Source organism: Embiotoca jacksoni, unplaced genomic scaffold, assembly GCF_022577435.1.
Source record: "Embiotoca jacksoni isolate LCO1_2020_lvr unplaced genomic scaffold, fEmbJac1.0.p SCAF_12, whole genome shotgun sequence".
Taxonomy (NCBI): domain Eukaryota; kingdom Metazoa; phylum Chordata; class Actinopteri; family Embiotocidae; genus Embiotoca; species Embiotoca jacksoni.
Genome location: NW_027185252.1, coordinates 10136012 through 10148195, shown reverse-complemented (window position 1 = coordinate 10148195; position 12184 = coordinate 10136012).

Genomic DNA, 12184 nt, shown 5'->3' with positions numbered 1-12184 from the left:
GAATAAGTAACTTTTCGAACACCAAGCGATGATACAGCTCCATTTTCTTTACAACATGGAACACGCGTTAATGATGTTGTTTCACCCATTAATGCGTTTGATGTGTTTGGCTTATTGTCTTAGTGGTTAAACCTGTTAAAGGTGGTTTTCTAATGGACAGTTTCCAGGACATGTTGTGGAAGGGACACGTCACTTGTAAACACAACTGCAGACGTAGCTAATTTCTTTAGCAGAGTGTTTTAATCCTCACCGGGGCTTTCATGATTTTGACTCCACAAAGAAGGATTGGACATAATTTGTAGCTCAAGACAATAACCTCGTATAATCAAGCCCACGTGGCCAAACACAGTCAGTCGTATCACTAAAAGTCGTTTGGAGGTAATGTTCGTAGATACACCTGCAAGTCTAAATTAAATGTTTGCTGATATGCTTTTCTGTTTTGTGCTTATGTACAGTTGATTTTGACATATTATGGTCTGTTCTGTGTTATTTAAAACTATATGCCATTTCATAGCTTAAGTTGGTTCATATTCATCATATTACTGTATTAGCACCCATGCTGTAGGCACTGGGATATTTTCGATGGCCAGTTGTGCTTTGATTTTGTCTTTAAAGCTGAGAGTGTGATCTATGTGGCGCTTATCTACAACCATATTCATCTAAAGCTGTGCTCTCAGGGACTTTGACCTCATCTAAAGAGTAAAAAAAAAAAAGACATTTAATATGATGTGATTTAGTTCGCTTTTAGCTGTGATGCGTACATGATGACACCCAATGAACTGGAGCTGTTTTTGTTTGTCTTTTGTCAGCACTCTTACATAAAAAGTAATCTGTACCAGCATGTTCAGGTAAAAAAAAATTTAAGGTATGAAGGTGATAAGCTTTGCTGCGACGTGTTAGGACGACTGTGGGTAGACACTGGCTGAATCAGAGGCAAATTTCAGTTTGAGAACAAATCACCAGCCATTCATTCATCATTACTGTGAATCAATAAAAGTTCATCACATACTAATCTGTCCCTGCTTCCCGCCTCCTTCTTGCTGTTAATGCATTACACCACAAAATATTTGCTGTGGCTTTAAAATGTATGTTTTCCCTGTGACATTTTCCTTCCAATGGCTCTGAGACATGCTCTGGTTCCTCAGGTATCCTGCGCTCTCACGTTTTAGAATCTTAAAAACTGGTGGAATACTATTTTTTTTTTTACAAGGTTTCCCCTAAAATGACTAGTCTGCCCAAAGACAACCCTTTCAAGATCTGAGATTTTCTGTGACTTAATCCTCTGCAAATAGTACCTCTCATGGGAACTGAGAAATCACCTAATGATTCCAGAAACAAAAATACACAAGAATTAATGACTAAATTCAAGCATATCAAATCTGGTAGAGTCAGGTGGAGCAATCAGCTACGTCTGGAAAGAAAATTGACTCTTAACGAAAGTCTGATTTGATCACAGCTGACAAATCCACCCAGAAAGAAAACAGCAGCGCTGTGAAGTGGTCACTCGCTGGGATGAAACAGCTGCTGTGCAAACAGGAAGGGAATACTTGAAAGCAGAGCACCTGGGTTCATGGAGTGTACTCGCACACATTTGGCATCCTTTCATGCACTTTCAGCAAACTGTATACCTATAAATATACATGCAAGTGCACACATACTGTAAACAGGTATAATGAACTTCATTACCTGGGCTTATATCAGTTTTGAAATTTGTTCTCTTTGAGCTTTTTAAATGCAAGTATGAGATAAATCCACTTGCTCCTTGTTCAGTTTTACATGTCATTTACTTGGAAGGGACCTAAATTATCTTGTCATACTGGCAGACACTAATACTAGTGTCTGGAACTTGCTTTAAGAGAATAGGATTTTGGAAGTCAGAGCTTGATTACGTGTCCAAGGAGGCTCATTCAGAGGCTCATTCATTCTTCTAGGTGGACATGGGTGGACCAACATCTCAAGTGAAACCCAAGCTATCACTGAACACGATGAATCAGAAGTGGAGAGAGAAAGACATTTCAGGGGAAAGAAAAAAAAAAAAGAGTTGGGGAAATATGAGCACACTCCATACGTAAACACTCAGCCAAGCAGTTCTCGTTTTATCCTAACAGGCCCACTTCCTGTTTGCGGCACGTGTTTTTATTCGGGAGGCCCCCCATGCCACCCCACCCTTGGGGACTACAGACAGCTTCACAATGGGGGACTGTGTGTGTCCTCTGAATGACATACCTGTCCATACAAGCTATAAGGAACCCACCCCGTCACACACACACACACACACACACACACACACACACACACACACACACACACACACACACACACGTACAAACAGCTGGACAGCATAACAAGTTTTGCCGTTATCTCTTTTGGAGGCAGTGTTCCATGTTTTATAAAGCAGGCAGACGTGACGGGGGATTTTTGTAATCAAACTTCAGATTATTGAGCAAGAATGTCGTCACTGAAAGCCACGTGGCAGCTTTTTGCCTCAATGATGACTTGCTTTTTTTTTTTTTTTATCACGCGTGGGGAGATGAGGTGCTGCTGTGTAACCTAAGAAGCTGATAAGAATGCTCATTAGCTTTTTTTTTGCCTCGTAAAATGAATTGCCTGTTCTCATCACTCTATATGTGTACAGTGTGTGAATGTTTTCATGTGCTCATGGATCATCTGCCTACGACCTGACAAACAGCTCATCACCTGGGATTGTTAATATTTACGGATAAGGAGATGCTCCCCTGAATACTGAATGTATTTGCATAATTGTCCCATCCTGTTGAGGGAGAAACATTATAAGACGCACTCAATTTCCATGTCAGGCCCATTGAGAGAGTAAATGAATAAGCAGGGGTATGTACTGACTAACAGGACGGAGGATGCTTGCAAATGAGCTCAATCGCTTTTCTTAGGTGCCTGTAAAAATTTAATCTTCAAATAGGTATTGTGTATAAATGAATTTGTCTTCATGTGTGTGCATGTTCCTGCACACTTACATACTGTACCTACATACTCTAACTTAACTTACATTACCTCTCTCCTCTCCTCTCCTCTCCTCTCCTCTCCTCTCCTCTCCTCTCCTCTCCTCTCCTCTCCTCTCCTCTCCCTTCAGAGATTTACTGCAAAACAGCCCTGTGAGAGAGTACACATTCTCTGCCCAGTCTCTGTACTGCACCCTGACAATTACTGCTATATATACCACTCCAAATGAGAGCCATGAACTGGCGTGATTATAGGGTGGAGCAGGAGCAAAGAGGGAGAGGGGGGAAACGAAAAGAGACGAGACGAGTTGAGAAAGAAAGGGGAGAGAGCAGGAGAGGTAGGAAGACAGAGCGAAGACCGGCGACTGGCAGCACAATTGGAGGTGACTGAAGTCTGTTGTGAATTGTGTCATGCATTTTTCAGACATCACAGTACTTATGACAAGCTATGTCTTAGTCCGAATTACTTCTTTTTCAGAATGGGGATGATGACACTAAAGGGATGAGAAGTAGCAGCATCCTCTGGACTTTTCTGTGTGTGGAGAGAGTCAGGACTGTGACCTCTGTCTGCATGCTTCTCCTCACTAAATTACCCAGCAGGGTTGAATACTAGAATACAGTACATGGAGGAAGTTGCAATAACATTTGATAAAGAAGTGCTGCCCTCTTCTGGAAAACTAAACAAATGGAATATGATCGAGGACATGAAATTGTAAAAAAAAAAAAAGTAAAAAGAATGTCACTGAAATGATTCAGATTTAAATGTCTTTGCTGATCCCTGTATTTGGTGAAATGTCCACAGAAAGCTATAAACTTGGATGACAGAACAAGTAAAGAAGGGTTTCTGGGAGCCTGACAAGAAAGAAGACATAAAAGAGAATAATATTTGACACACAAACCCTCATAGGTGAAGAAGCTTCCACAAACTGTAAACACTCTCTTCTCTTTCTGTCTCACAATTTTCCAGTGGCTATCTAACACTGTGAACGTCACTACATATGAGTGACAGCCTGCCGTCAGTGACAGGGCTGCCCTGCGAGTTCACCTCGGTCAGGCTGTCTGACGACATTGCGCTGCCTAAACAGATGCATCTAAAGAAAGACTGATAGCCCATGTGCGAAAATCTCCACATATGATGTATTGAACTGCGGAATATAATGGATGCTGGTTGTTGATGAGCCATTTACAAAATAGATCAGTCTACCTTATGGGGTCATGAGACTGTGGGAAAAAGTGGTGAACTGGGAAGCGTTGAGTAGAAAAATGGCTGCTCTAATAATCCCCCCCCCCACCCTGCGTGTACGGAAACCATCCCTATGGGGGGAAAAGCAGCAGGATCACATTACCCATAGACCAGTTTTCATCGTACAGAAACCCACGCTCTGCCTCACTCCAGCGGCTCGCATAATTGGAAGCATCTTGGCATGAAGATAGAGTCAAGGTGGCATATCAATGGGTGCGTACTCCAAGGGCATGCAGATAAAAAAAGGCTGCTTCTCTTAACAGGTCGTGTCCATGATAGGGTCACTGGCCCCCCGCCCTCTCTTCAAAAGACAGCAGGCTGGATGTTGACTCACATACAAATAGCTATAGTTGAGCAGTGGTGTGGAGCCTTGTAGTACAACTCACTCCCAGTGGTGCTCATCCCTAACACCAACAAGAAACAGTTTTGTTACCAAGTCTCGTCTCATTGTGTATGCGTTCAGCAGCAGAGAATCCCTCGGGCTCCGGATAAAGGAACCAATTGATGAGATTTTACAGTGGCTACATGCAGCATGACTGAAAATCATCTTGTGGTCAGTAATATCTCTGTAAGTTTACTGCTTTTGGTCACATCACGAATAAATCACATCCATACAATATCCGATGGATATCCCAGTGACTTGAGAGTTGGGTCCGATGACATTCAGGGACTTGCAAAAGCAGCAGGGCTGAGATATCTAGTCCTGAGTATGGGTCAAGTTTCAAAAGCCTACATTTCCCATCAACGACATCTTTGGTTAAGTGAACAAGGATTTTCTGCTGCATTTTACAACCACCATTATCAAAACTGCTGACTGCAACTGTCTGGTTAGTAGATCCTGTTGCTGGTCGACAAAAATCAAGAGATGTTACGACTGATGGGACAGGAAATGTAACAGAATCTTATACTGTACATATACTCAAAGCGGTGTTTCATTCCACTGTTTCAATAACCCGTTTGATTCGTTTTAATTGACAATTTCTTTTATTTACTGCAAGTTCAAAGAAGGTGTCATTTTGGCCAGCTCAACTTATCCACTGATTCAGTCCCCGCGTAGTGTTTCTCATTTGGCCATAATAAAACGGTCAGTTTCTCGCTCTCACGCCTACTTGCTCTCTTTCATCCTCCAACGCCCCACCGCTCCCCGTCCTGCAACAGTATCTACTCCGCTCTAACCCTCTCCAGAGGGGGGGGAGAAGAGCAGGACTTCTCCACCTCCGCACAAATAAAACCGTGTGCCAAGTCGCATTAACCCTGCATCCTTATCGCCTTCCTGACTTGAGACATTTTATGAGTGGGCGCTGTCAATCCCCTCGGAGCCCAACAGTAAGAAGAGGGCAGCTTTATGCACTGCTGCATCACCGGCACCACTGTTTACTAGACACCATTAACATTTAACTGCATGTACACTACGCAGGGTCACATTTCGGACTTCAGTTTATAACATGCACATACACTCATTGTATGATATGTATAATGTAGCTTCAAACCACTTTCTGGGCTGGGGGCATTTAAAATTAGGTAAAGTTGTGGTAAAGTTACACACAAACACAGCTATGTGTACACATCTAGTCGAGCCAGAAGACCTGCTGTGGCCTCTGCTGCCGGCCTAAACCAGCTCTCTTGATTTTCTTAAAGTCTCTGCCCACACAAACGCTGACCGCACCGGCCCCATGCTGTCTCTGAAATAGACGTTTATGCTTACTGAGGAGAAAATGACTCAACAGCATGCCGGGAATGTGTGCATATTTCCACAAATATCTTGTAAAAGGTGTAAAGTAATGTGGAAGCATCTAATTTTAAATGAAATAGCTAGCGGCGTGTTGTTTATTGCTCAATACGCTCCGCCAGAACAAATACATTTCATGCTTCCGAGTTTAAAATCTTAGTACTTGGTCTGATCATTTTTGCTTTTCAAGGCGTGCTCAGTCTTGTGGTTAAGGTGCATACACGTGACTTCTGCATCCAAGGTTTGATTCCCATCTCTTGTCCTTTGATTTATATTTCTACCTCTAAACTTTACTTAAAAAAAAAAAAAAAAAAAAAAAGAAGCCATAAATGCCCCCAAAAAATAATATAAAAAAAATGCTTCGCTTTTCATTATGCATCCACTGTTGCCTGAATCAACTTGTATTCAATTCAGTTACATCGTTCCGGCTTGCACTCGCCCACATCAGTATATGCAAAACCTCTTCATTATGCTGTAGCTTTGGCCCCTTGTGGTTTCTTTAGCAGTAACTTAATTCTACTACACTAATCATAATAATCACAGATATTACAGTAGCTTTAGTAATTACTGTAGAGCACTAGCTTCTGTCCTTTAATGGATGCTTAAACAAACAGATTTCAGATAACTTTGGGAAGAAAACTAATTTATGGCCTGTGAGGGGAGATCAATCAGCTGACGGGGTTGGGTTTGGGAGAGTGTAATAGGGTGGAGTTCAGTAATTAATACAGAATGCAGTAAGAGATGAAACCTGGCTCTTCCTTTTTTTTTTTTTTTCCAATTCTGCTTCCCTTTCGTCCCCACATCCCTCCTTCTCTCCTTGCCTTCGCCACATTATTTATCTGTGCTGTCATACCATTGTTGTGATTATGGATGTCATGCAGTCGTAAAGCGCTCCACGATCAATAGGCCTGAAATTAAACCAAAAAATGAATTTCCGCAGTGTCGGCCACATGCACTCCTGAGCAGGAATTACCTTGCAGGAGAATGGCTGATTACCCCGCTGAGGAGACAGCGACAGAAACACAGGAGGAGGGATAGTTTGTTGACTGAGGCTGGCTGCGGTGGCAGTCAGTGCCAGGACGCAGACAGCTAAAGACCACATAGCACATGGCATGTACGTTAAAACATGTTTAAAGAAGCCCTTAAACATAAACTTTAACTTGAAGAATTCTTGCACTCCTTGCACCTCCTAAGACTATGAATCTGGTCGGCAGAAAAATGATTTGTTATTAGTGCATCAATGTTGGGAGATTATGTGTTTTGTGTGTTTAATACTGAATGTCTTTAATGTAACGTAGCAAGTCTCGGCTGTACACCGTGACACGGGCCAACTAAGGAGATGATGTAGTCATTTCTCCCCGGCTGAGATCAATATACTATTAGGCATGATGAGATGAAACAGAGCTCATTACTTCTATCATCAGGTCATTTGGAGAAGCTTGTAGATGGGAAGACTTTGGTCACATGGTGAGACCTCCACTGCAACAGCACGATATATAAACAAAGATGTGAGGGTGAGGACAAAGCTCACGAGGCCCATAGAAAGAAGTGTTGTGGTATAGAGAGCTGGTCTGTTACAAAGGTGCAGTAATGATATGCAGTCTGTAATCTAAGTTATGGTCAGTTTTATACCCCGAATGGTTGCAGTTATTTTTGAAACAATAAGCCAGCCAAATATGAAGCCTGCAGCTCTCTGTGTTTTAGAAATACTGTGGTATCTGTCCTGTGTCCATACCACCCACTCCTATTCATCCACAGCATGAGATATAGCTGTAGAGAGTTTTAAGGATGTCTAAAATGTTCTCATGCTTCTAATAAACCTCCTGTAGCTCCCTCAAACTAGCCCGTCCATTAGCACCTTCTTCTCTGCACCTGCTTCCACCGGACGTGGCCACATCCTTTCCCCCCCCCCCCCTCTTGTTTCCTTTGTCCCTCATTTAAAATCGATTAGCTATTAATGCCCGAGCGTCGCAGAGGGAGGGTGACAGGGGCTGAGGTGGCTGCAGCAGCATGACAGGCTTCTTCATCTCCAAACAGGAAGTTTGGTTTACATCAGCTATAGGGCGGGAACTGTCATCAGGAGAGCTGAGGACTAATGGGCTGGATTTATGCTCGCATCTCCTCCTCTCAGTGAGGACCCAGTTTGAAGAAGCTGAAGTCACTGATCTGGAGTCTTTTCAGCTTTTTTATTTTTTTTTATTTTTTTTTTTACATGGGTTATGATTAAAGTTTAAGAGAGCTGATGCAAGATCTATTAGAAATGTAAAGAAACATGCGCCTCAGATAACATGAGAAATCAACAAGCACGGTTATGACTTTCATATATTTATGTAAAGCAATCAAGGCACACTTCAGCTAAGACAGGGATTTCTTACCTTTCCCCTAATGTGACATGTCAAGACAAATGAACCCCTCACTCCTACAAAGAGCCTGATGCCGGGCAACAACCACAGTTTGGTTTTCAAATCAAATTGACAAATCCTCAGAGAATTGTAAAAACAGTCTCAGAGCATATAATGGCCTGACAGTCTGCATTAACAGAAAAGATATGACTCAGGACTGACATCTCAGCGTGTGGCTTCTGGGTCTGCAAAGAAACATCATGTTCTGTCACTCATGGTAAGATGTCAATAAAAGTTAGCATTTCGAACACATAAAGGACAGCGACACCTGGAAGCAAACTGTAATGTAGCTCGATGCTGTCCCACAAAGATGCTGACCTTCGGCTCAATCCAGCTTCATTTAAAAGTAATGAAAACGTCACGCGACTTCACGCCCTGATTTTACAGTTAGACTTAAAGGAAATATGAAAAGTTCATTCTAGTAATTATTCCCTCACTGTAGATGAACTGAAATCATATTTGACTTCATACAGTCAATTTAACTATATGAATATGCCTCGTGGTCTGTTCTGATCTTTTTATTTTTGATGATGATTCTGCCTATCGGCTGTTCTTCCCCCGTTTTCCTACCGTTTGATTTTATATCTATTGCTTTCTATTCCTTCCCCGACACTCCATCTCTCTCCCATCCTTGTGAGCATCACAGCGACTGAACTCATTCTCAACTATTTATTTGCTTTATTTCCTGGGATCAGCTATAAAGAACAAACACTATTAAGCCAGCCAATCAATAAAGGGACAACAGCGCGCTTACCCCCTCCCTCCCCCTCGCCCCTTTGCAAAATAGATTTATATCATCTGCCTGGGCAACATAAATCACATATTCATACATTAAATTAAAAATGTGATTGATAGCAAAGCAGAGAGTGTATAAAACATCACGATGTAAAAAAACAAAAACAAATATTAGTTGGGGACTGCAGAGGGTGAAGAGAAAACAAACATTGTATTTTATTTTTAAGAGTAATTCTTCACAGCCTGCAGGACATCCACCATCAGGAGATGAGTTCAGGAAGAGGAAAACGGACACTTTTCAAAAGTGTAGCTGCAGGAGCAGATCATGTAAATAAGTATCTCAAACCTCAACTCGGTGTTACAGGACAGATTTGAAAATAGAAACATGAGCTACGTGTAAGAGCGGCTTAACTCGGCACCCTGGAGACATTCATCTCGACTTTATGAGGAGCTGGTCATCTTCCAGCTACCATCCTGTGCATGTCATTCTGCGAGGTGAACTGAGTGTGGAGAAACAGGTTCATTCACAAAGTGACACTTAATGGGATATATACAGATTGTGTCTTGCATTACAGGGCCCAGTGGTTATGGGAGCATTCCAGAGGAGAGAGGCAGAGAAATATGTCAGCATCCATCAGAGGCTCTGCCAAAGAGGAAAAGGTGCAGGAACAGAGAGGGAACGAGGGCTGGGGGTTGGGGGGCTGCCAAGGACATTTAAGAGAGCTGTCAGAGGAGGCTGATCTATGAAGGACTCTGGCGAAACCTATATCCCAGCATGTGAGCCTATGTGTGTGTTTCTGCGCGGGTGTGAGAGAAAGCTGGGGAAAAACACAAGCGCAGTCGCACCGGTGCATGCTGTGACACATGCACTCACACCCTGGAGGCTAACGTACGGTGGAGTTTCAGAGCTCAGGTTCAAAGAACGGAGCCGCAGCCCATCCGCACAGAAAATCAAATGTATTCATTTTGAGCATGAACAGAAACACACAATAGAAAAACAACAGTGGGGTAAACAACAAGGGATAAACTGCTCAACTGCAAACAAATGTGTGTCTTCTGGTAAAAAACAAAAAACAAAACAACAACAACAAAAAAGGTCCAGTTCAGTTTCATGTTCTATTTATTTTTCTGTCATAATATTAAACAAACCAGATTTAAATTGCTCAGAGTTTTTCAAATGGTGCCACAGAAATCTTATCTGTAAGGCTTATTTTAAATGGATACAGACAATGACAGCCTGCCCGACTTTTCACAGGTTTTGTCCCTACTGCAAAGGAGCACTGTGTGTGTGTGTGTTGTTTGTGTGTGTGTGTGTGTGTGTGTGTGTGTGTGTGTGTGTGTGTGTGTGTGTGTGTGTGTGTGTGTGTGTGTGTGTGTGTGTGTGTGTGTGTGTGTGTGTGTGTGTGTGTGTGTGTACTTGTGTGACTCATGTTGCGGGGTCATAAATCTGTTTACACAGTAACGTTGTGGGAACTTGACTCCCTTTTGTCCCCATAACATAAACCATAAAACTTTGGGGTGAGGACTCGGTTAGATTAGGGTTAGGGTTACACTGGGACACACTGCCTGCAGGGAGTGTGAGTAACTGCTACCCGCTGTTGTTCGCTCACGTGTGTGTGTGTGTCCACACTGACAGTGTGTCTGCTGCCATGCCCATCCGTCTAAACTGAGTTTCCCTTTGATAAGGGCCATTAGTAATCGAATGTTTGACGTCTGGCAAGTAACGAATTGTAAACAAAAGGCAATCACATGATTTTTGATTGCGCGCAGAGTGAGAAAGAGAGCGCGGTGTCAAAATACTGCCCTTAACCTGTTCATTTAGTTACATCATACAGATAAAGCCTACATTGATTTCTGCTTTGCTATATAGTCAACATGAGACTACAGATATTTTCCCAGTGCATTTTTGCTCAGATCTGTGCGCGTCCAGCTTCACAAATAAGGTGACACACCAAAACTCTAGATGAGGCGCTGCAGCTGCGAAGCATGATGCGGATATCTCATGCAGACTGTGCTGCTGTAACATGCTGTGCACATGCCACGCAGGCAGTGTGTCGAGATAACAATGATAGACACGTGGTTAACAATGTGAAATGGTCGCATGGTGTTTATGTTCAAATGTGCCTTTGTCTGTTGCCATGTCAAGTCTAAGAAAAGCACTCAAAAGGCATCGAAACAACAGCAAGAAACAACAAAGTTCCTTGTAATTTTTTTTTTTTTTTACTTATTTCAAGATCATCCAAAGCAAATGTACCAAAACCTGATTTATTCTAAAGAAACAAACAAAATATCTGTACTGAGAATTACATTCCCCCCTATGACGTGGCAGCACTTGGTAGAGTCTGAATGGTCACTTCCTGTATTCAACAGCTCAGCTTCCTGGAGCTCATCTTTGGCTTAGGCCTGCTAATATGTCCTCCAGTAGAGACAACCAGCAGCAGCCCCTCAGAGCTGGTATCTCAGGGAATGAAAACATTAAAGATAAACTAGAGTGTTGAATGCATAATAGTCAACTGAATGTGCAAAGGTGTAAATAGAGAACTGATGTACTGCTAAAGTACACATGATGAATGAAACCAAACCTTTTTGTTTTCAAGTGTAATGTGATTAACCTAAGATCAAGTACACTGAACTAGGACAAAATAAACTGCAAATGTAAAAGAAACAAAGGTGAGAGTGTCAGAGCGTCACTGTTGTGTGGCTGCAGCCATCAAGCCCCTTCTCATTCCCAGGGTGTCAAATACTGCCATTGTGTCAGAGCCGTTGGCTTCAGAGGTGACAGAGGCTGTCTGGCGCCTAAAACATATGCACAAGGGACCTTATGTCTTATGCCCCATAATGAGGCGGGTCAAAGAAGGTCATGTGACAAAGTACAAACTAAAACAGGGATTAAAATCCATATAGAGAGGAGGTCAGGGATGGTTGGATGGAAGAAACAAAGGACGTTCATCTGGGAGGCAGGTGTTCAGGTCAGTGAAAAAACAAAAGTCAACACGGATTTCTTTTAAATAATGTATGTTACTAATGTAACTTGTACACTTACGTGATTTATGTGACACTATGAATAAAAAAGCACTTTTTTTTTTTTTTTTTTTTTTTT